At 42.2% G+C, this 19714-nt stretch overlaps 1 pseudogene; it reads right to left on the bottom strand.

Annotated features, from left to right (window-relative positions):
* Nucleotides 1-14900: 14900 nt before the first annotated feature.
* Nucleotides 14901-17720, bottom strand: LOC111183047 (ubiquitin carboxyl-terminal hydrolase 25 pseudogene; annotated as a pseudogene).
* Between the last annotated feature and the right edge of the window lie 1994 nt (nucleotides 17721-19714).

Genomic DNA, 19714 nt, shown 5'->3' with positions numbered 1-19714 from the left:
AGAAATAATCTAACTAAACTCATCAAACTGTTTTATAAAGGATGAAACTGGGGCTCAGAAAAGTTAAGCAACTTGTTCAAGGTCACATGGCTAATAATAAGAAGACTTAGAATCTTTTTCTTTTTTGATTAATATGTTTTTATTGTACCAGGGTTTGTGAAATTTTAATTTTTTCCCTTTTAGTGATGAGACTCTTTTTTTAGTCAAATCTTATTTAGAAGCCCAACATATAAAACAAAGATGTTCGTGGTGGATGGGAGCAGGTGGGGAGGGAGAGCTGCAGGTCTATTCTCCCCACCTCCCATGACCCTCAGAATTCTTTGGAGATACCCCAAGAGAATGCCTCAGATTTTCTGGGGCAACATATGATACATGTAATAATCATTTCTTGATACGATTCATTCGTTTATTTTTTTTCACCAGCCATTTATTGGGTGTTTACTATGTGCCAGGCACTTTTTGAGGTGAAAGGAATACGTACAGTCTTGAACAAAAACAGGCAAAAAAAAGACAGGATGTGTGGCGGGGAGTGGGGGTGGTGTAGCGTGTGTAGGCTCTCTCTCCTGGGCTCTGTCCTCTGCTAACCCGTGGCAGACTTTTCTGTTCCTTCTGTGTAGTTTTAGATACCGCTTATCATTTGAATCAGGGACAACAATTGATCTAAAACATCCCTCAAGTCCTATTTTTTCTGACTTGGTTTGAATAACTGTTTGGTCTTCCTTTGTTCTGAGAAGATGCAACATTCCTCAGTGTTCATTAGCAGCCATCCATTTCTCTGACAGTGGGCTTAGGCGTTGCCCTGAGACTAATTTCTGCTTCCACTTTTATTAGAGATGAGGAACTTGCCAATTCCAAAGGCTTCCATTTTAGCATTTTTGCGACAAATTTTGTAAGGAAACTACACATCCTAATATAACAGAAGTTAAAAAAAACAAAACAAAACTCATTTCTGGGGGAAATTGTCACCTAATGTAGCTTATTAGAAAATCGCCCTCTTTCCAGCATTAGCAGTAAACTCAAATCCCAAAGGTTAACCGAGCCTCTTGCAAGTTGGCTACATGGTCCTTCACCTCCCTTTAGACCCCAACACAAAGCAAAAAGGCAGACACAGCAGAGTTGGGGTCCTTGGGGTCAAATCTGGCTCTGCCCTGCACTGGCTGAGGATGTTGGGCAAGTGATTTAACTTCCTTGAGCCTCAGGCTCCTTACCTATATATTAATATAATGGGCATGAAATCAGGGTCATCGTGTGATTAAAAGGAAAAGAATTTTATGAAAGTGGCACAGTGCCTGGCCCACAGATGGGCGCATAATACATCTTGTTTCCTTCCTCCCTTTCCTTTGAATCTCTACTTTGAATTTATTCTTTTCCTAAGAATAAATTTCTTAGGACAGTGACTTTATGGGGAATAAGACTCACCTGGGGATTGTGTCAAAATGCAAAATCAGAATCAGCAGGTCTGGGGGTTGGGATTGAAAGTCTGCATTTCCAACAGGTTTCCAAGTAGTAACTGCATACAAAGCCCCTGGATATGCTTTATATGCTTGGTCACTTTGGAGTCAGTCATGTGATTGAATCCTGACTTTGCCAGTCACTGGCTGGGTGATCTTGAGGCTTACCTTTCTGAGCCTCACTTTCTCAACTGGGGTGATTATGCATCACGGGTACAGTGAAGATTTAAAATGAGATAGTGGGTACCAGGAGTACAGCACCATTACTGTTTTTGCTACTTTTATATTAAATATATTAAACTGAAGGCTAATAACACTGGCATAGAAAACATGACCTGCAGCTCCAGGTGAAGGGAGCACATCCTTTGAATAGTGACTAGCCCAGTGCCTGGCACGTAGGAAGTGAAGCACAGATGTTGGCTTCCTCTGAACATTTGATGTTCATATTGGCAGAGGCTAGTTGAGAACTGGGAAGGGTTGCTATGTGGAGGCATTCAGGCCAGGCTGAGAGTTTAGGTGGATGGTCCCTTGAGCTCCCTTCTATAAGCAAAACCAACTACTTATCAGTCATCTGGGACCAAAAAGAAGGAGTGATGCCATTAATTTTTGTTTTGTTCCTTCTGGAAACCGCTATGATTCGAGGCTGTGGGGTTCTTACTATAACTTCTAGAACTGGAGGCCAGGTTAGCTGAGGCTGGTGTGGTTGGTAAGGTGACTCTGTGATGATGTGGGAGGCTCCTTTCAGACAGGATTCTCTGCTTTGTCCCAGCAGTGTAGTCAGGGTTCACGGTGAGACATGCATCCAGCCTAGCTCCCAGGGAGAGTGCTGGGGCTCCAGGGGGCCTCCAATCCTGCCATTCTCATGCCTCCTTCTTTACCTATGTTTCATGAACTATATTTTATGACTCTGTTTTCCATTTTAAAATTTTTTAATTAAAAATAAATTTATAAGTAATGTATGCCCATCCTAGAAAAATAGAAAATATAGGTGACCACAAAGAAGAAAATAAGTAATCCTGAAACTCAACACTTTAAAATAAATTCTGTTAACATTTTTTTCTATTAAGAGCTTGAAGTAGTACTTTCTTTTATTTAAAATTTTTATTTTATATTGGAGCATAGTTGATTAACAATGTTGTGTTAGGACTTCCCTGGTGGCACAGTGGTTAAGAATCCGCCTGCCAATGCAGGGGACATGGGTTTGAGCCCTGGTCCGGGAAGATCCCACATGCTGCGGAGCAACTAAGCCCATGTGCTACAACTCCTGAGCCTGTGCCATACAGCCCACGAGCTACAACTGCTGAGCCCACGTGCCACAACTACTGAAGCCCGAGTGCCCTAGAGCCTGTGTGCTGCAACTACTGAAACTCATGCACTCTAGGGTCCGCGTACCGCAACTACTGAGCCTGTGTGCTGCAACTACTGAAGCCCGTGTGCCTAGAGCCCATGATCTGCAATAAGACAAGCCACTGCAATGAGAAACCTGTGCACCTCAATGAAGAGTAGCCCCCACTTTCTGCAACTAGAGAAAGCCCACGTGCAGCAATGAAGACCTAACACAGCCAAAAAAAAAAAAACCCCAAAAAACAAAAAACAATGATGTGTTAGATTCAGGTGTACAGCAAAATGATTAAGTTATACATATACATGTATCTATTCTTTTCCAAATTCTTTTCCCATATAGGCTATTACACAATACTGAGCAGAGCTCCCTGTGCTATACAGTAGGTTCTTGTTGGTTATCTATTTTAAATATAGCAGTGTGTACATGTCAATCCCAAACTCTCCATCTATCTCTCCCCACTCCTTCCCTCCTGGTAACCATAAATTTGTTCTCTAAGTCTGTGCATCTGTTCCTGTTTTGTAAATAAGTTCATTTGTATCATTTTGGTTTTTTGTAGATTCTGCACATAAGGGCTATCATATGATATTTGTCTTGCTCTGTCTGACTTATTTCACTTAGTATGATAATCTCCAGGTCCATACATGTTGCTGCAAATGGCGTTAATTAATTCTTTTTAATGGCTGGGTAATATTCCATCACATATATATACCACATCTTCTTTATCCATTCTCCTGTCGATGGATGTTTAGGTTGCTGCCATGTCCTAGCTCTTATAAATAGTGCTGCAGTGAACATTGGGGTGCATGTATCTTTTCGAATTATGGTTTTCTCTGGATATATGTCCAGGAGTAGCATTGCTGGATCATGTGGAACCTCTATTTTTAGTTTTTTTTTTTTTGTGGTACGCGGGCCTCTCACTGTTGTGGCCTCTCTCATTGCGGACCACAGGCTCCAGACGCGCAGGCTCAGCGGCCATGGCTTATAGGCCTAGCCGCTCCACGGCATGTGGGATATTCCCAGACCACAGCACGATCCCGTGTTCCCTGCATCAGCAGGCAGACTCTCAACCACTGCGCCACCAGGGAAGCCGTATTTTTAGTTTTTTAAGGAACCTCCGTACTGTTCTCCATAGTAACTGTACTAATTTATATTCCCACCAACAGTATATAAGAGGGTTGTCTTTTCTCTACACCCTCTCGAGCATTTATTCTTTATAGACTTTTTTTTAAACATCTTTATTGGACTATAATTGCTTTACAATGGTGTGTTAGTTTCTGCTTTACAACAAAATGAATCAGTTATATATATACATATGTTCCCATATCTCTTCTCTCTTGCGTCTCCCTCCCTCCCACCCTCCCTATCCCACCCCTCCAGGCGGTCACAAAGCACCGAGCTGATCTCCCTGTGCTATGCAGCTGGTTCCCACTAGCTATCTACCTTACGTTTGGTAGTGTATATATGTCCATGCCTCTCTCTCGCTTTGTCACAGCTTACCCTTCCCCCTCCCCATATCCTCAAGTCCATTCTCTAGTAGGTCTGTGTCTTTATTCCTGTCTTACCCCTAGGTTCTTCATGACATTTTTTTCCCCTTAAATCCCATATATATGTGTTAGCATATGCTTTTTGTCTCTCTCTTTCTGACTTACTTCACTCTGTATGACAGACTCTAGGTCTATCCACCTCATTACAAATAGCTCAATTTCGTTTCTTTTTATGGGTGAGTAATATTCCATTGTATATATGTGCCACATCTTCTTTATCCATTTGTCCGATGATGGACACTTAGGTTGTTTCCATCTCCGGGCTATTGTGAATAGAGCTGCAATGAACATTTTGGTACATGACTCTTTTTGAATTATGGTTTTCTCAGGGTATATGCCCAGTAGTGGGATTGCTGTGTCATATGGTAGTTCTATTTGTAGTTTTTTAAGGAACCTCCGTACTGTTCTGCACAGTGGCTGTATCAATTTACATTCCCACCAGCAGTGCAAGAGTGTTCCCTTTTCTCCACACCCTCTCCAGCATTTATTGTTTCTAGATGTTTTGATGATGGCCATTCTGACTGGTGTGAGATGATATCTCGTAGTTTTGATTTGCATTTCTCTAATGATTAGTGATGTTGAGCATCGTTTCATGTGTTTGTTGGCAGTCTGTATATCTTCTTTGGAGAAATGTCTATTTAGGTCTTCTGCCCATTTTTGGATTGGGTTGTTTGTTTTCTTGTTATTAAGCTGCATGAGCTGCTTATAAATTTTGGACATTAATCCTTTGTCAGTTGCTTCATTTGCAAATATTTTCTCCCATTCTGAGGGTTGTCTTTTGGTCTTGTTTATGGTTTCCTTTGCTGTGCAGAAGCTTTGAAGTTTCATTAGGTGCCATTTGTTTATTTTTGTTTTTATTTCCGTTTGTCTAGGAGGTGGGTCAAAAAGGATCTTGCTGTGATTTATGTCATAGAGTGCTCTGCCTATGTTTTCCTCTAAGAGTTTGATAGTTTCTGGCCTTACATTTAGGTCTTTAATCCATTTTGAGTTTATTTTTGTGTATGGTGTTAGGGAGTGATCTAATCTCATACTTTTATATGTACCTGTCCAATTTTCCCAGCATCACTTATTGAAGAGGCTGTCTTTTCTCCACTGTATATTCTTGCCTCCTTTATCAAAGATAAGGTGACCATATGTGCATGGGTTTATGTCTGGGCTTTCTATCCTGTTCCATTGATCTATCTTTCTGTTTTTGTGCCAGTACCATACTCTCTTGATGACTGTAGCTTTGTATATAGTCTGAAGTCAGGGAGCCTGATTCCTCCAGCTCTGTTTTCCTTTCTCAAGATTGCTTTGGCTATTCGGGGACTTTTGTGCTTCCATACAAATTGTGAAATTTTTTGTTCTAGTTCTGTGAAAAATGCCAGTGGTAGTTTGATAGGGATTGCATTGAATCTGTAGATTGCTTTAGGTAGTAGAGTCATTTTCACAATGTTGATTCTTCCAATCCAAGAACATGATATATCTCTCCATCTTTTTGTATCATTTTTAATTTTTATCATCAGTGTCTTATAATTTTCTACATACAGGCCTTTTGTCTCCTTAAGTAGGTTTATTCCTAGATATTTTATTCTTTTTGTTGCAGTTGTAAATGGGAGTGTTTTCTTGATTTCACTTTCAGATTTATCATCATTAGTGTATAAGAATGCCAGAGATTTCTGTGCATTAATTTTGTATCCTGCTACTTTATCAAATTCATTGATTAGCTGTAGTAGTTCTCTGATAGCATCTTTAGGATTCTCTCTGTTTAGTATCATGTCATCTGCAAACAGTGACAGCTTTACTTTTTCTTTTCCAATTTGGATTCCTTTTATCTCCTTTTCTTCTCTGATTGCTGTGGTTAAAACTTCCGAAACTATGTTGAATAAGAGTGGTGAGAGTGGGCAACCTTGTCTTGTTCCTGATCTTAGCGGAAATGCTTTCAGTTTTTCACCACTGAGGACAATGTTGGCTGTGGGTTTGTCATATATGGCCTTTATTATGTTGAGGAAAGTTCCCTCTGTGCCTACTTTCTGGAGGGTTTTTATCATAAATGGGTGTTGAATTTTGTCGAAAGGTTTCTCTGCATCTATTGAGATGATCATATGTTTTTTCTCCTTCAGTTTGTTAATATGGTGTATCATGTTGATTGATATGCATATATTGAAGAATCCTTGCATTCCTGGAATCAACCCCACTTGATCATGGCGTATGATCCATTTAATGTGCTGTTGGATTCTGTTTGCTAGTATTTTGTTGAGGATTTTTGCATCTATGTTCATCAGTGATATTGGCCTGTAGTTTTCTTTCTTTGTGACATCCTTGTCTGGTTTTGGTATCAGGGTGATGGTGCCCTCGTAGAATGAGTTTGGGAGTGTTCCTCCCTCTGCTATATTTTGGAAGAGTTTGAGAAGGATAGGTGTTAGCTCTTCTCTAAATGTTTGATAGAATTCGCCTGTGAAGCCATCTGGTCCTGGGCTTCTGTTTGTTGGAAGATTTTTAATCACAGTTTCAATTTCAGTGCTTGTGACTGGTCTGTTCATATTTTCTATTTCTTCCAGATTCAATCTTGGCAGGTTGTGCATTTCTAATAATTTGTCCATTTCTTCCAGGTTGTCCATTTTATTGGCATACAGTTGCTTGTAGTAATCTCTCATGATCTTTTGTATTTTTGCAGTGTCAGTTGTTACTTCTCCTTTTTCATTTCTAATTCTATTGATTTGAGTCTTCTCCCATTTTTTCTTGATGAGTCTGGCTAATGGTTTATCAGTTTTGTTTATCTTTTCAAAGAACCAGCTTTTAGTTTTATTGATTTTTGCTATCATTTCCTCATTTCTTTTTCATTTATTTCTGATCTGATTTTTATGATTTCTTTCCTTCTGCTAAGTTTGGGGTTTGTTTTTTCTTCTTTCTCTAATTGCTTTAGGTGCAAGGTTAGGTTGTTTATTCGAGATGTTTCCTGTTTCTTAAGGTAGGATTGTATTGCTATAAATTTCCCTCTTAGAACTGCTTTTGCTGCATCCCATAGGTTTTGGGTCATCATGCCTCCATTGTCATTTGTTTCTCGGTATTTTTTTATTTCCTCTTTGATTTCTTCAGTGATCACTTCGTTACTAAGTAGTGTATTGTTTAGCCTCCATGTGTTTGTATTTTTTACAGATATTTTCCTGCAATTGATATCTAGTCTCATAGCATTGTGGTCAGAAAAGATACTTGATACAATTTCAATTTTCTTAAATTTACCAAGGCTTGATTTGTGGCCCAAGATATGATCTATCCTGGAGAATGTTCCATGAGCAGTTGAGAAAAATGTGTATTCTGTTGTTTTTGGATGGAATGTCCTATAAATATCAATTAAGTCCATCTTGTTTAATGCATCATTTAAAGCTTGTTTTTCCTTATTTATTTTCATTTTGGATGATCTGTCCATTGGTGAAAGTGGGGTGTTAAAGTCCCCTACTATGAATGTGTTACTGTCAATTTCCCCTTTTATGGCTGTTAGTATTTGCCTTATGTATTGAGGTGCTCCTATGTTGGGTGCGTAAATATTTACAATTGTTATATCTTCTTCTTGGATCGATCCCTTGATCATTATGTAGTGTCCTTCTTTGTCTCTTCTAATAGTCTGTATTTTTAAGTCTATTTTGTCTGATATGAGAGTTGCTACTCCAGCTTTCTTTTGGTTTCCATTTGCATGAAATATCTTTTTCCATCCCCTTACTTTCTGTCTGTATGTGTCTAGGTTTGAAGTGGGTCTCTTGTAGACAGCAAATATATGGGTCTTGTTTTTGTATCCATTCAGCCAATCTGTGTCTTTTGGTGGGAGCATTTAGTCCATTTACATTTAAGGTAATTATCAATATGTATGTTCCTATTCCCATTTTCTTAATTGTTTTGTGTTCATTATTGTAGGTCTTTTCCTTCTCTTGTGTTTCTTGCCTAGAGAAGTTCCTTTAGCAGTTGTTGTAGAGCTGGTTTGGTGTTGCTGAACTCTCTCAGCTTTTGCTTGTCTGTAAAGGTTTTAATTTCTCCATCAAATCTGAGTGAGATCCTTGCTGGGTAGCGTAATCTTGGTTGCAGGTTTTTCTCCTTCATCACTTTAAATATGTCCTGGCAGTCCCTTGTGGCTTGCAGAGTTTCTGCTGAAAGATCAGCTGTTAACCTTATGGGGATTCCCTTGTGTGTTGTTGTTTCTCCCTTGCTGCTTTTAATATTTTTTCTTTGTATTTACTTTTTGACAGTTTGATTAATAAGTTTCTTGGTGTATTTCTCCTTGGATTTATCCTGTATGGGACTCTCTGTGCTTCCTGGACTTGATTAACTATTTCCTTTCCCATATTAGGGAAGTTTTCAACTATAATCTCTTCAAATATTTTCTCAGTCCCTTTCTTTTTCTCTTCTTCTTCTGGGACCCCTATAATTCGAATATTGGTGCATTTAATGTTGTCCCAGAGGTCTCTGAGACTGTCCTCAGTTCTTTTCATTCTTTTTTCTTTATTCTGCTCTGCAGTAGTTGTTTCCACTATTTTATCTTCCAGGTCACTTATCCGTTCTTCTGCCTCAGTTATTCTGCTATTGATCCCATCTAGAGTATTTTTCATTTCATTTATTGTGTTGTTCATCATTGTTTGTTTCATCTTTAGTTCTTCTAGGTCCTTGTTAAATGTTTCTTGCATTTTGTGTATTCTATTTCCAGCATTTTGCATCATCTTTGCTATCATTATTCTGAATTCTTTTTCATGTAGACTGCCTATTTTCTCTTCATGTGTTAGGTCTGGTGGGTTTTTATCTTCCTCCATCTGCTGTGTGTTTTTCTGTCTTCTCATTTTGCTTATTTTACTGTGTTTGTCGTTTCCTTTTTGCAGGCTGCAGGTTCATAGTTCCCGTTGTTTTTGGTGTCTGTCCCCAGTGGCTAAAGTTGGTTCAGTGGGTTGTGTAGGCTTCCTGGTGGAGGGGACTAGTGCTTGTGTTTTGGTGGATGAGGCTGGATCTTGTCTTTCTGGTGGGCAGGTCCATGTCTGGTGGTGTGTTTTGGGGTGTCTGTGGACTTATTTTGATTTTAGACAGCCTCTCTGCTAATGGGTGGGGTTGTGTTCCTGTCTTGTTAGTTGTTTGGCATAGGATGTTCAGCACTGTAGCTTGCTGGTCATTGAGTGAAGCTGGGTGCTGGTGTTGAGATGGAGATCTCTGGGAGATTTTCACCGTTTGATATTATATGGAGCTAGGAGGCCTCTTGTGGACCAGTGTCCTGAAGTTGGCTCTCCCACCTCAGAGGCACAGCACTGACTCCTGGCTGCAGCACCACGAGCCTTTCATCCACACGGCTCAGAACAAAAGGGAGAAAAAGTAGAAAGAAAGAATTAGTAGAAGTAGAAAGAAAGGAGGGAGGGAGGAAGGAAGGAGGGAAGTAAGGAAAAAAAGAAAGAAGATAAAATAAAATAAAGTAAGAGAAAATATAATAAAGTTATTAAAGTACAGAAATAATTAAGAGAAAAAAAACGGACGTATAGAACTGTAGGACAAATGGTGGAAGCAAAGCTATACAGACAAAATCTCTCACAGAAGCATACATACACACTCACAAAAAGAGGAAAAGGGGAAAAAATAATAAATCTTGCTCTCAAAGTCCACCTCCTTAATTTGGGATGATTCGTTGTGTAATCATGTATTCCACAGATGCAGGATACATCATGTTGTTTGTGGAGATTTAATCCGCTGCTTCTGAGGCTGCTGGGAGATATTTCCCTTTCTCTTCTTTGTCCTCACAGCTCCCGGGACTCAGCTTTGGATTTGGCCCCGCCTCTGTGTGTAGGTCGCCTGAGGGCGTCTGTTCTTCGCTCAGACAGGATGGGGTTAAAGGAGTCGCTGCTTCGGGGGCTCTGGCTCACTCAGGCCGGGGGGGAGGGCGGGGCACGGAGTGTGGGGCGGGCCTGCGGCGGCGGAGACCGGCGTGACGTTGCACCAGCCTGAGGCGCGCTGTGCGTTCTCCCGGGGGAGTTGTCCCTGGATCCTGGGACCCTGGCAGTGGCTGGCTGCACAGGCTCCCCGGAAGGGGGGTGTGGAGAGTGACCTGTGCTCGCACACAGGCTTCTTGTTGGCAGCAGCAGCAGCCTTAGCGTCTCATGCCTGTCTCTGGGGTCCGTGCTTTTAGCCGCGGTTCGCGCCCGTCTCTGGAGCTCCTTTAAGCAGCGCTCTTAATCCCCTCTCCTCGTGTACCAGGAAACAAAGAGGGAAGAAAAAGTCTCTTGCCTCTTCGGCAGGTCCAGACTTTTTCCTCGGACTCCCTTCCGGTTAGCCGTGGTGCACTAACCCCTTCAGGCTGTGTTCACGCCGCCAACCCCAGTCCTCTCCCTGCACTCTGACGGAAGCCCCAGCCTCAGCTCCCAGCCCCGCCCACCACGGCGGGTGAGCAGACAAGCCTCTTGGGCTGGTGAGTGCTGGTCGTCACCGGACCTCTGTGCGGGAATCTCTCCGCTTTGCCCCCTGCACCCCTCTTGCTGTGCTCTCCTCCGCGGCTCCGAATCTTTCCCCCTCTGCCACCACATTCTCTGCCGGCGAAGGGGCTTCCTAGTGTGTGGAAACCTTTCCTCCTTCACAGCTCCTTCCCACTGGTGCAGGTCCCGTCCCTATCCTTTTTTGTCTCTGTTTATTCTTTTTTTTCTTTTGCCCTACCCAGGAACGTGGGGGGGGGCGTTCTTGCGTTTTGGGAGGTCTGAGGTCTTCTGCCAGCATTCAGTAGGTGTTCTGTAGGAGTTGTTCCACGTGTAGATGTATTTCTGGTATATCTTTGGGAAGGAAGGTGATCTCTGTGTCTTACTCTTCCGCCATCTTCCCGGAAGCCCTGTTTGTAGACTTTTTGATGACGGCCATGCTGACTGGTGTGAGGTGATATCTCACTTTAGTTTTGATTTGCATTTCTCTAATAATTAGTGATGTTGAGCATCTTTTCATGTGCCTCTTGGCCATTTGTATGTCTTCTTTGGAGAAATGTCTAAGTCTTCTGCCCATTTTTTGATTGGGTTGTTTTTTTGATATTGAGCTGCATGAGCTGTTTGTAAATTTTGGAGACTAATCCCTTGTTGGTCGCATCATTCACAAATACTTTCTCCCATTCTGAGGGTTGTCTTTTCGTTTTGTTTACTGTTTCCTTTGCTGTGCAAGAGCTTTTGCCGTTTAATTAGGTCCCGTTTATTTTTGTTTTTATTGAAGTAGGACTTTCAAAGTCGTGTGTGTTTTTGTGTATGTACAGTGCACAAAGAATATATTTTACACTTTATTTTTTAATGGTTGAAAAAAATCAACAGAATATTATTTTGTGACATGTGAAGTTGCATGAAATTCACATTTCAGCATCCATGAAAAAATCTTTTTGGACACAGCCACACTCAGTTGTTTGCATACTATTTATGGCTGCTTCCTAGATGAAACAATAGTGTAGTGACAGGAATTGTACAGCCCCCAAAGCATAAAGTAGTTACTGTCTTCCCCTTTACCATAAAATTTTGCCAACCTCTGATATAAGTAATGTCTATGTTGGCAACCTGATCACCTGCTTAATGATACATCTCTTTATTTATTTTATTAAAAAATTTATATTGGAGTATATTTGATTTACAATGTTGTGTTAGTTCCATGTGTACAGCAAAGTGATTTAGTTATACGTATACATATATCTATTCTTTTTCAGATTCTTTTCCCATATAGGTTATTATAGAGTATTGATTAATGATCTATTTTAAACATCCTTCCATATCAAGAAATTCCTCTCTCCAAAATAATTTGTTTTTCATTAGCAAAACAGGACACTTGTTTTGTCCAGGTCTATGTCTTTGTCAGTCACTATATTTATTGTCCTTACCAGTTTTTATAAGTACCTTCCATTTACAAGGCATTCTTATCTCATTTAATTCTCACAGCCACCCAGTGAGATAGACATTATGAATTCATTAAAATCATTTTCTTGCAAGTAATAGAAACCAACTTAAATGTCTTAAACAAGAAAAGGGGATTTAGGAGGATTGATTTAAAATTATGGGATTTGCCATGGAACTCTGGAGCAGGGCTATAGCTGGAAGGGCCTGGAAAGTAGTCTCATGGTCCCCTCTCAGCCCCTTTGTGTGTCTACTTTTTAATCTTTTTGCATAGATCGCCTTCCTCTGCTGGTCAGTACAAGTGGACTCTGGTTGCTAATAGTATGAGGTTCCGCATTACTGGCCCCACCACTCTGGAGGAGTTTAATTGTTCCCTTTTGGGCCCAATTCTAAATATTATGAGGAAGAGTAATGTATTTGGCCTAGTATTGGCCAGATTTACTACTGGTCCGATCACCTGTAACTTTCATAGAAAACAGCTCCTGGGGAAGCATTTACAAAATGGCACCTCTATAAATTGGGGAGAGTTAGGTGGGGTAATTGTGAATTACACAGCTACTTCAAAATGTATCAACTTCATTAAATTGCTCCCATTTTACAGAGGAGGAAAATGAGTCTCAGAGACACCAAGTGAATTACCCAAGTAGCAAAATAATTGGTAAAATATGAGTCTGCAAACTCCAATCCCAGGCGTGTTTTGAGTACAGCAGACTGCTGTTGGTTAACTGCCTTGCACTTGGGATGTTACAACAGTAACGTTCTATTTGGCTGCAGACGGTGGTTCACTCATTTTTGTCTCGTTGCTTTATATATTACTGGAAGCTGGGAATTCCCTTGGTGTCTTTTACTTTGTCTCCAGGCTGGGAGCTGGATGGACAGATGCAGGTTTTGGAATTTTCTCCTTGTTGATTGCTGTGCTTAGAGTACTTTGATCCATCCACGGAGGGAAATTGAGTGAAAATGATCCACATGCCAATCTGTGGATATTGTCCCTTAGCCTGGCTTTTGTCTCACATCCCTGTGTCTAATGCCAGTAACTAAATCTCCAAGCTTGATTAGCAATGGTTGCAGCCCAGTGAACATGCATCCCGAAACGGCTGTGACATGATGTTTCGTCAGTGATGGCTGTTGCTACAAAACCCACTCCTGTGCCAACCCAGGAGGACACCCCAGGTACCATGACTCTGATTCTGGGGCACTTGTTGAATAAAATATGCTGTGATTTTATGGATTTTTTTTCTCTTAAGTTGAAGGAGTAAAATGAGCCATGTGGTTTTGTAAAATGTAGTTCTGGAATAGCTCTGGAAACTGTGGACTTGCTGGAAGAATTCCTTTATCTAGAGGAACTCAGGTGTGGAGGACAGGTGTGGTGGAAATTTGTTGTTTGTCACTCGAATAACCATTCCTCTCTCCTCCCCTTCTCCCTCTGATATGCCCTGAACATATCCCCTTTCTGTGTGGTTTTGGGGTGGGACTGATCCCACACACAGTTCACAAAGTAGGTTCTGATAGATCCACGCCAACCTGTGTAGTGTTTCCCCTGGTTACAGTTATTAATTTGGGTTTAGTCAGTTGACTCATTTTAGGACAAAGAAAGGTCCTAGGACCAGGGTATGTGCTATGGGAACTGGTATTTTCTTTGCCATAGATAATTTAGGATAAGGATGTGGGACCTGGAATTGAAGCAGCCATTTTGCCGTAAGAGTAAAGTTTAAGCTGTTGCGTATATGTGGGGTGTGTCTGCCATCTGGAGTCTGATGATGAGGCTGACCCATGGGAGGCAGAGCTAAGAGACGGAAAGAAGACCAGGCACCAAGGGTTCTTGGGGATGATGTCTGAGCTGCTAAATCAACAAACTTCACTGAAAGTCATGCTGAGTGGGTTGCTTAAGCCATTTGAGCTGAGTTTAAAATCATTTGCATTAACAAATTCCTAACAAATATTAGTGCCACCAGTTGTCTGCTCTGAATCGATGATGTTTGCTTGGTTATTTGGCATTTTCCAAAGGCTGAACACACTTGTTACTTGATGGCCAGTGGATGCTACCCACACCAGTAAAGGAACGGCAAATCTAGTTCCCAGTTTGTTCCCAGCTTCCTGTTTGCATGGCTAGTGTACATTTATCAGGGTTGAGAGATGAATGATTGCTTTATTTGACAGTATTTCCTGTGGTCTACCTTTATGAATTTTTCTAGTGAATGTAGAACTTAAGCCCAAGTGGTATCTTTTCTGCCTTTGGGCTGATGAAGTTTCACTAGGGGTGCTCTGGAATCTCAGGAGTGTCATGATGAATCTACATCACTGAGACAATTCCTTCCCCTATGGGAGTACACGGCTTAGAAGGATGTGTGTGGCTCAGTTCTGGCCAAGGAGGCAGAATGGAAGTCTGTTGGGGATGAGATTGCTTTAGGGAAAGGTTCCTTAGCTCATTGAAGAACAGAGGACATTAATGTTATTGAATTGTTTTCCCTTTTGGCTTCTTATTTGGTGAGATTGTTATCTCACAGTTCTTAATGTCTTATTATGTGAGGCTGGTTGTTAGGGGTTTTTTTTCCCCCTCTTTTTCTTTCTTTATTAATGTTATAGAATGTGTCCCGATGCATTCTGCCAGGACCACATGAAGTAAGGGAGTGCTGATTCTCCCAGGTGGGGATGCTGAGGGCTAGCCCCATCTCCTGCAAAATAAATAAATAAAATAATAAAAAAGGAAGGGAAGGAAGGATGGATAGAGGGAGAACGGATATAACTTTCTCTTTGAAAATTTTCTAGCCCAATTATGAGATATATGGTTGTTTCCCTGAATTTTCTATAATCCTGATGCCATTCCTCATACTCCTCCAAGTTTACTTCTTCAGGTTTTATCATGTCAATTTTGGCTTGAGCAACTTTCATTATGTTGTGACAGCTTTCATCAAAACTCAAATTTCTCCAAATTGTTCTAGCAATGTTTTCTCAGCGATTTTCTTTGGAGCCTGATTCTGGATAAAGTAGACTACTACATGATGTAAACGATAGTCTGTTTCTGGTGGGGTGTCTTCTTGGGCCAATTTAACCAACCTTGAATATTCCAACTTAATTGCCGACTGTAAAACTGTTTCAGGACTTTTATCTTCATGCTCATGTGATGCCTTGGTAATTATTCGAATAGTTTCTTCTTTCAAGTGCTTTGAGAAATCACTTCTTGATGGCTGCTCTAGATATTCTGGTTCTCCTGCTTGTGCTGTTGTCACAGAAGACTCTGACTCTCACAATTTCTGAGATGCTAAAAGTTTTTCCTGCAAAGCTTTCTGGGCAAGCTGTGCATCCCATTCTTCCATTTCTTTCTCAAATCGCTTGTTGTCTTCCTCAACAAAATCTCTTAAGTCTGGTGGTAGTGTTTCTATTCCAACAAGGGCCTGCCCAGTTTCTTTATTAAACTCCTCTTGTATTAAGAATTGTGGCTTATCATTTATGTACATTAAACAGTATGCACTGGCATTTCTATAACCACCAAAAGAGTCCCTCACTAGCTCTTCCCATGATGATTTTGTTACAGCAATATCACTGTACTTCATCCACCTGTTTTCACGATGATCAAAAATGTATGCCCAGTAGCGCCCGGCATTAGCTTGGCCTTCATGAACTAAAACAGCATGTAAGCGATGAGGAACTCGTATCATAGATTTGTCAGAGTACATTAGTTCTATTGTGCGATGGATTCTAGATATGCTTTCCCTGCAAATCTCTGGTGTCATTTTCTATTTCTGTCCTCCAGTGATGTAAACAGCTTTCTAGCACAGAGAGTTCCTCTTCTGTTATGTGCCTTGGTGCTGGATGCATGGGCAGATCTGGAGGTATCCGAGTCTGAGTGAGTGGTTTGTGTATTACTGATCTCGACGAAATGGCAACTATTGATGCGGGTGATGTGCTTGGCAGTTCTAAAGAAGGAGCTCCCTGCTGGTCTGTTGTGCTTGGTAATGTCTGTGATGGTACAGAACCACTAGATGGGGAACTAGCATCAATATCATCAACAGGAGAAGTGCAAACAGGTTTACTTGAGGCAAATTCCAACACATACATCCACCAAGGGGAATCATTTGGGACCCGAACCATAGCTTAAATACCTTTCGAGTCTCTGTTGTAATACTGTGAGGTAATCTTTTAGTCTCTTGATCTCTTCCCTCTTAATTCTTGTTATTTCTCTGTTTCTATGCATGTTATCTGTCCAGATATAAAACTTGAGGAAATTCCAATTTGTTGTGAATTTTTTCTGGTCTTCCCAATGCCTGATTAAATTCAAATCTTGACAATTCAAACATTAACACAGGTGGTAGTTCAGTAAACCAATGCTCTTGGCCAGACTTTCCTGAATTTTCTGAATGTAAAGACTCAGTTTCTCCTTCAATCATGGCAGCTTCTAGGCACTCATGTAGGTCTTTGAATCCATTGACCTGAAGGTGGGTACTGACCAAACATTTCAGTATTTTTAAATTTTTTACCTTCAAGCACTCCCACGGCTAGGAATCTTCCATAGAACAACTCTACCATGGGGTTCTTTGGCTTCCCTTCATCCGTCTCCTCTTCAGCTTTCATTTGGAAGGCATCTTCTAACCAATCTAATAATTTGTGTGTAAACTCACTCACGTCTTGCTGCCGGGAGTCATTTGATTTGAAAGCATCCTTAAGAATTTCAACTGCTCTTGATGGATCAACATATTTCCTTTTAGTACCAACAAGAAGTGCAACTAGATACCGAAGCTCACGCATAAAAGGCAAATTCCGATGCTCCTTTTGGTTTCGGGGTAAATCTTGAACATTTGATGGAGGCTTGTAATTCAGAACTAGTCTTCTAAGTTCCAAAAGATTGAATAATGACTGAATAACAGCACTAAACCAGCAAGTATTGCCAACATTCTTTAGTCCAACAGGAGCTTTGTCCTGCCTTTTTCTATCATAAGGGTTTCGAGAATCTCTCCAAACTTCAGTAGGTGTCCTCTTCAAACATGCTTTATTTTCTGCTGTGCTGGCTTCAAGAACTCTGCTAATGGCTTGCTCCTCATCAGTTATTCCAGTCTCCCTGAATGCCCTGTTTGATTCTGCCAAACTCAAGGTAATTGCTCTCTTAAGATCATCTTTATCATCTCCAGTGAGATCAATCACGTAAGTATCTGCTTGGCTTTCCACACTGATGTATCTATCATTGGCAGGTAGCGCTGTTTGGTAGTAAGTTGTCTCCTCCTGCTGAGGGGTCTTGGCATTCTTCGCAGTAAGGAAAGCCACTGCTAGTTCCAAGTTTCCGTTACTATCCTTCAAGGCTTGCTGTAATATCTGGGCATCATTAATCGCAGTAATTTCTCTCAGCTGGTTCAAAAACGTCTGCTGGTGCTTCTGCGCCGCGCTCTGCTGCAGCACGTTCTGCTCCACGGTCATGGCCCCCGCAGCGCCGGCGGCGACACCGGCGGCGGCGTCCGGCTCCTGGAGCCTCCGCCGGCCCTGACTGCCACGCTCTGCCGAGCTCCAGGGAGCGGCGCGGACGACCGGGGAGGACAGCGTCCCCGCCAGCCAGGCGCGAAGGCGATGGCGGCGAGGCGCAGACAGCGAGAGCCATGGCGGCGGCCCCACGACTCCGTGCGGCCCGCCTCAGCGCGGCTTGTCGGCCGCGGCCCGGGCCATGAGCGGGCGGCGGACGCTCGGCGCGGGAGGGCGCGAGCAAACCCGGACGCGTCACGCGCGCGCTCCTTCGCTGGCGGCTCGCGGGCCACTGCGGGGAAGGGAGAAGGGACAGAGGGAGCTGCCGGAATGGCGCTGTCCTCCTCCTCCCGCCGCGACTCCCTCCCCTCCCCTCCCCTCCCCGCAACCGAAATTGAGTTATTTGTAGTGAGGTGGATGGACCTAGAGTCTGTCCTACAGAGTGAAGTAAGTCAGAAAGAGAAAAACAAATACCGTATGCTAACACATATATATGGAATCTAAGAAAAAAAAAAGGTCATGAAGAACCTAGGAGTAAGACGGGAATAAAGACACAGACCTACTAGAGAATGGACTTGAGGATATAGGGAGGGGGAAGGGTAAGCTGTGACAAAGTGGACTTGAGGATATAGGGAGGGGGAAGGGTAAGCTGTGACAAAGTGAGAGAGAGGCATCGACATATATACACTACCAAACGTAAGGTAGATAGCTAGTGGGAAGCAGCGGCATAGCACAGGGAGGTCAGTTCGGTGGTTTGTGACCACCTAGAGGGTGGGATAGGGAGGGTGGGAGGGAGGGAGACGCAAGAGGGAAGAGATATGGGAACATATGTATAACTGATTCACTTTGTTATAAATCAGGAACCATTGTAAAGCAATTATACTCCCATAAAGATGTTAAAAAATGGAGACTTTCTTAAAAATCAGTAATATTTTTCATGGTGCTAAGAACTTTTTCAGCTTCTGTTGAACTAAGCAATCATGTTAAAATTTTTCCTAGATTTTATAATGTTGCCAAAGATTTTTATATGGTCAAATTCTGTCCCATCAACTAAGCCGTGAAAATAATTTACTGGAATGTCTTTTTTTTTTTTAGACTTTATTTATTTTTGGCAGTGTCAGGTCTTAGTTGTGGCACACAGGGTCTTAGTTGAGGCACGTGGGATCCTTCGTTGCGGCATGTGGGCTCTTCGTTGTGGTACGTGGGCTTCTTTCTAGTTGTGGCATGCAGGTTTTCTCTTCTCCAGTTGTGGTGTGCAGGCTCCAGGTCGCATGGGCTCTGTAGTTATGGTGCACGAGTTCCAGAGTGCGTGGGCTCTGTAGTTGTGGCGCGCGGGCTTAGCTGCCGCCGTGGCATGTGGGATCTCAGTTCCCTGACCAAGGATCGAACCCTCATCCTCTGCATTGTAAGGCAGATTCTTCACTGGACCATCAGGGAAGTCCCTGGAGTGTCATTTTTAATTAAGTTGAAACTATACTTCCGGTCAAATGAGAGGTGGTGAGTGTAAAGGTTAAGTACACACCCGCTGTCACTGACGTTTTAAATGGCCTCTTTATTCCTCAGTTTCCTTATCTGTGAAATGAGGAAAATCATAGTAATTATAAAAATTAAAATAAATTACTACAAAAAGTACTCTCCTCTTCTTTAGTGGCTCTTACTGTCTCCTGGCCTGACCATCTGCCATCCCCATCTTTCTCTGGTTCTCTCAGAGCCTGGCTCACGGTGGCTTCATTTTCCACAAGTGGCCACACAGAGATGATTCTAGGGAGTGCCGAACCAAGGTGGGCAGTCACAGCCTCTGTGGTCCAGATGGGCATGGAGGGCTTGCCCACGTGGGTATAAGGAATGCCACCAAAGGCATCCCCCACCCAACTTCTGCCGGATCAGAACACACTCTGGCAGGTGGAACAGATCCTGGCATATGGGAGCATAGTGAATTGGCTGCTCTTATATGTGGGTATCAGGATGGCCAGGGATTCCCAGGGCCTGGAGACAGTAGGGCTAGCCCTTGGGGATTACTTGGAGAATCTATGGTGGGGGGCAAGTACAGATATATTGGGCACATTGACTGTCTTG

The sequence above is a fragment of the Delphinapterus leucas genome, chromosome 3 (genome assembly GCF_059928025.1).
Source record: "Delphinapterus leucas isolate spDelLeu-1000000601 "Yukka" chromosome 3, BTC_Dleu_Yukka2, whole genome shotgun sequence".
Lineage (NCBI taxonomy): Eukaryota > Metazoa > Chordata > Mammalia > Artiodactyla > Monodontidae > Delphinapterus > Delphinapterus leucas.
This window is presented reverse-complemented; position numbering and strand designations above follow the sequence as displayed.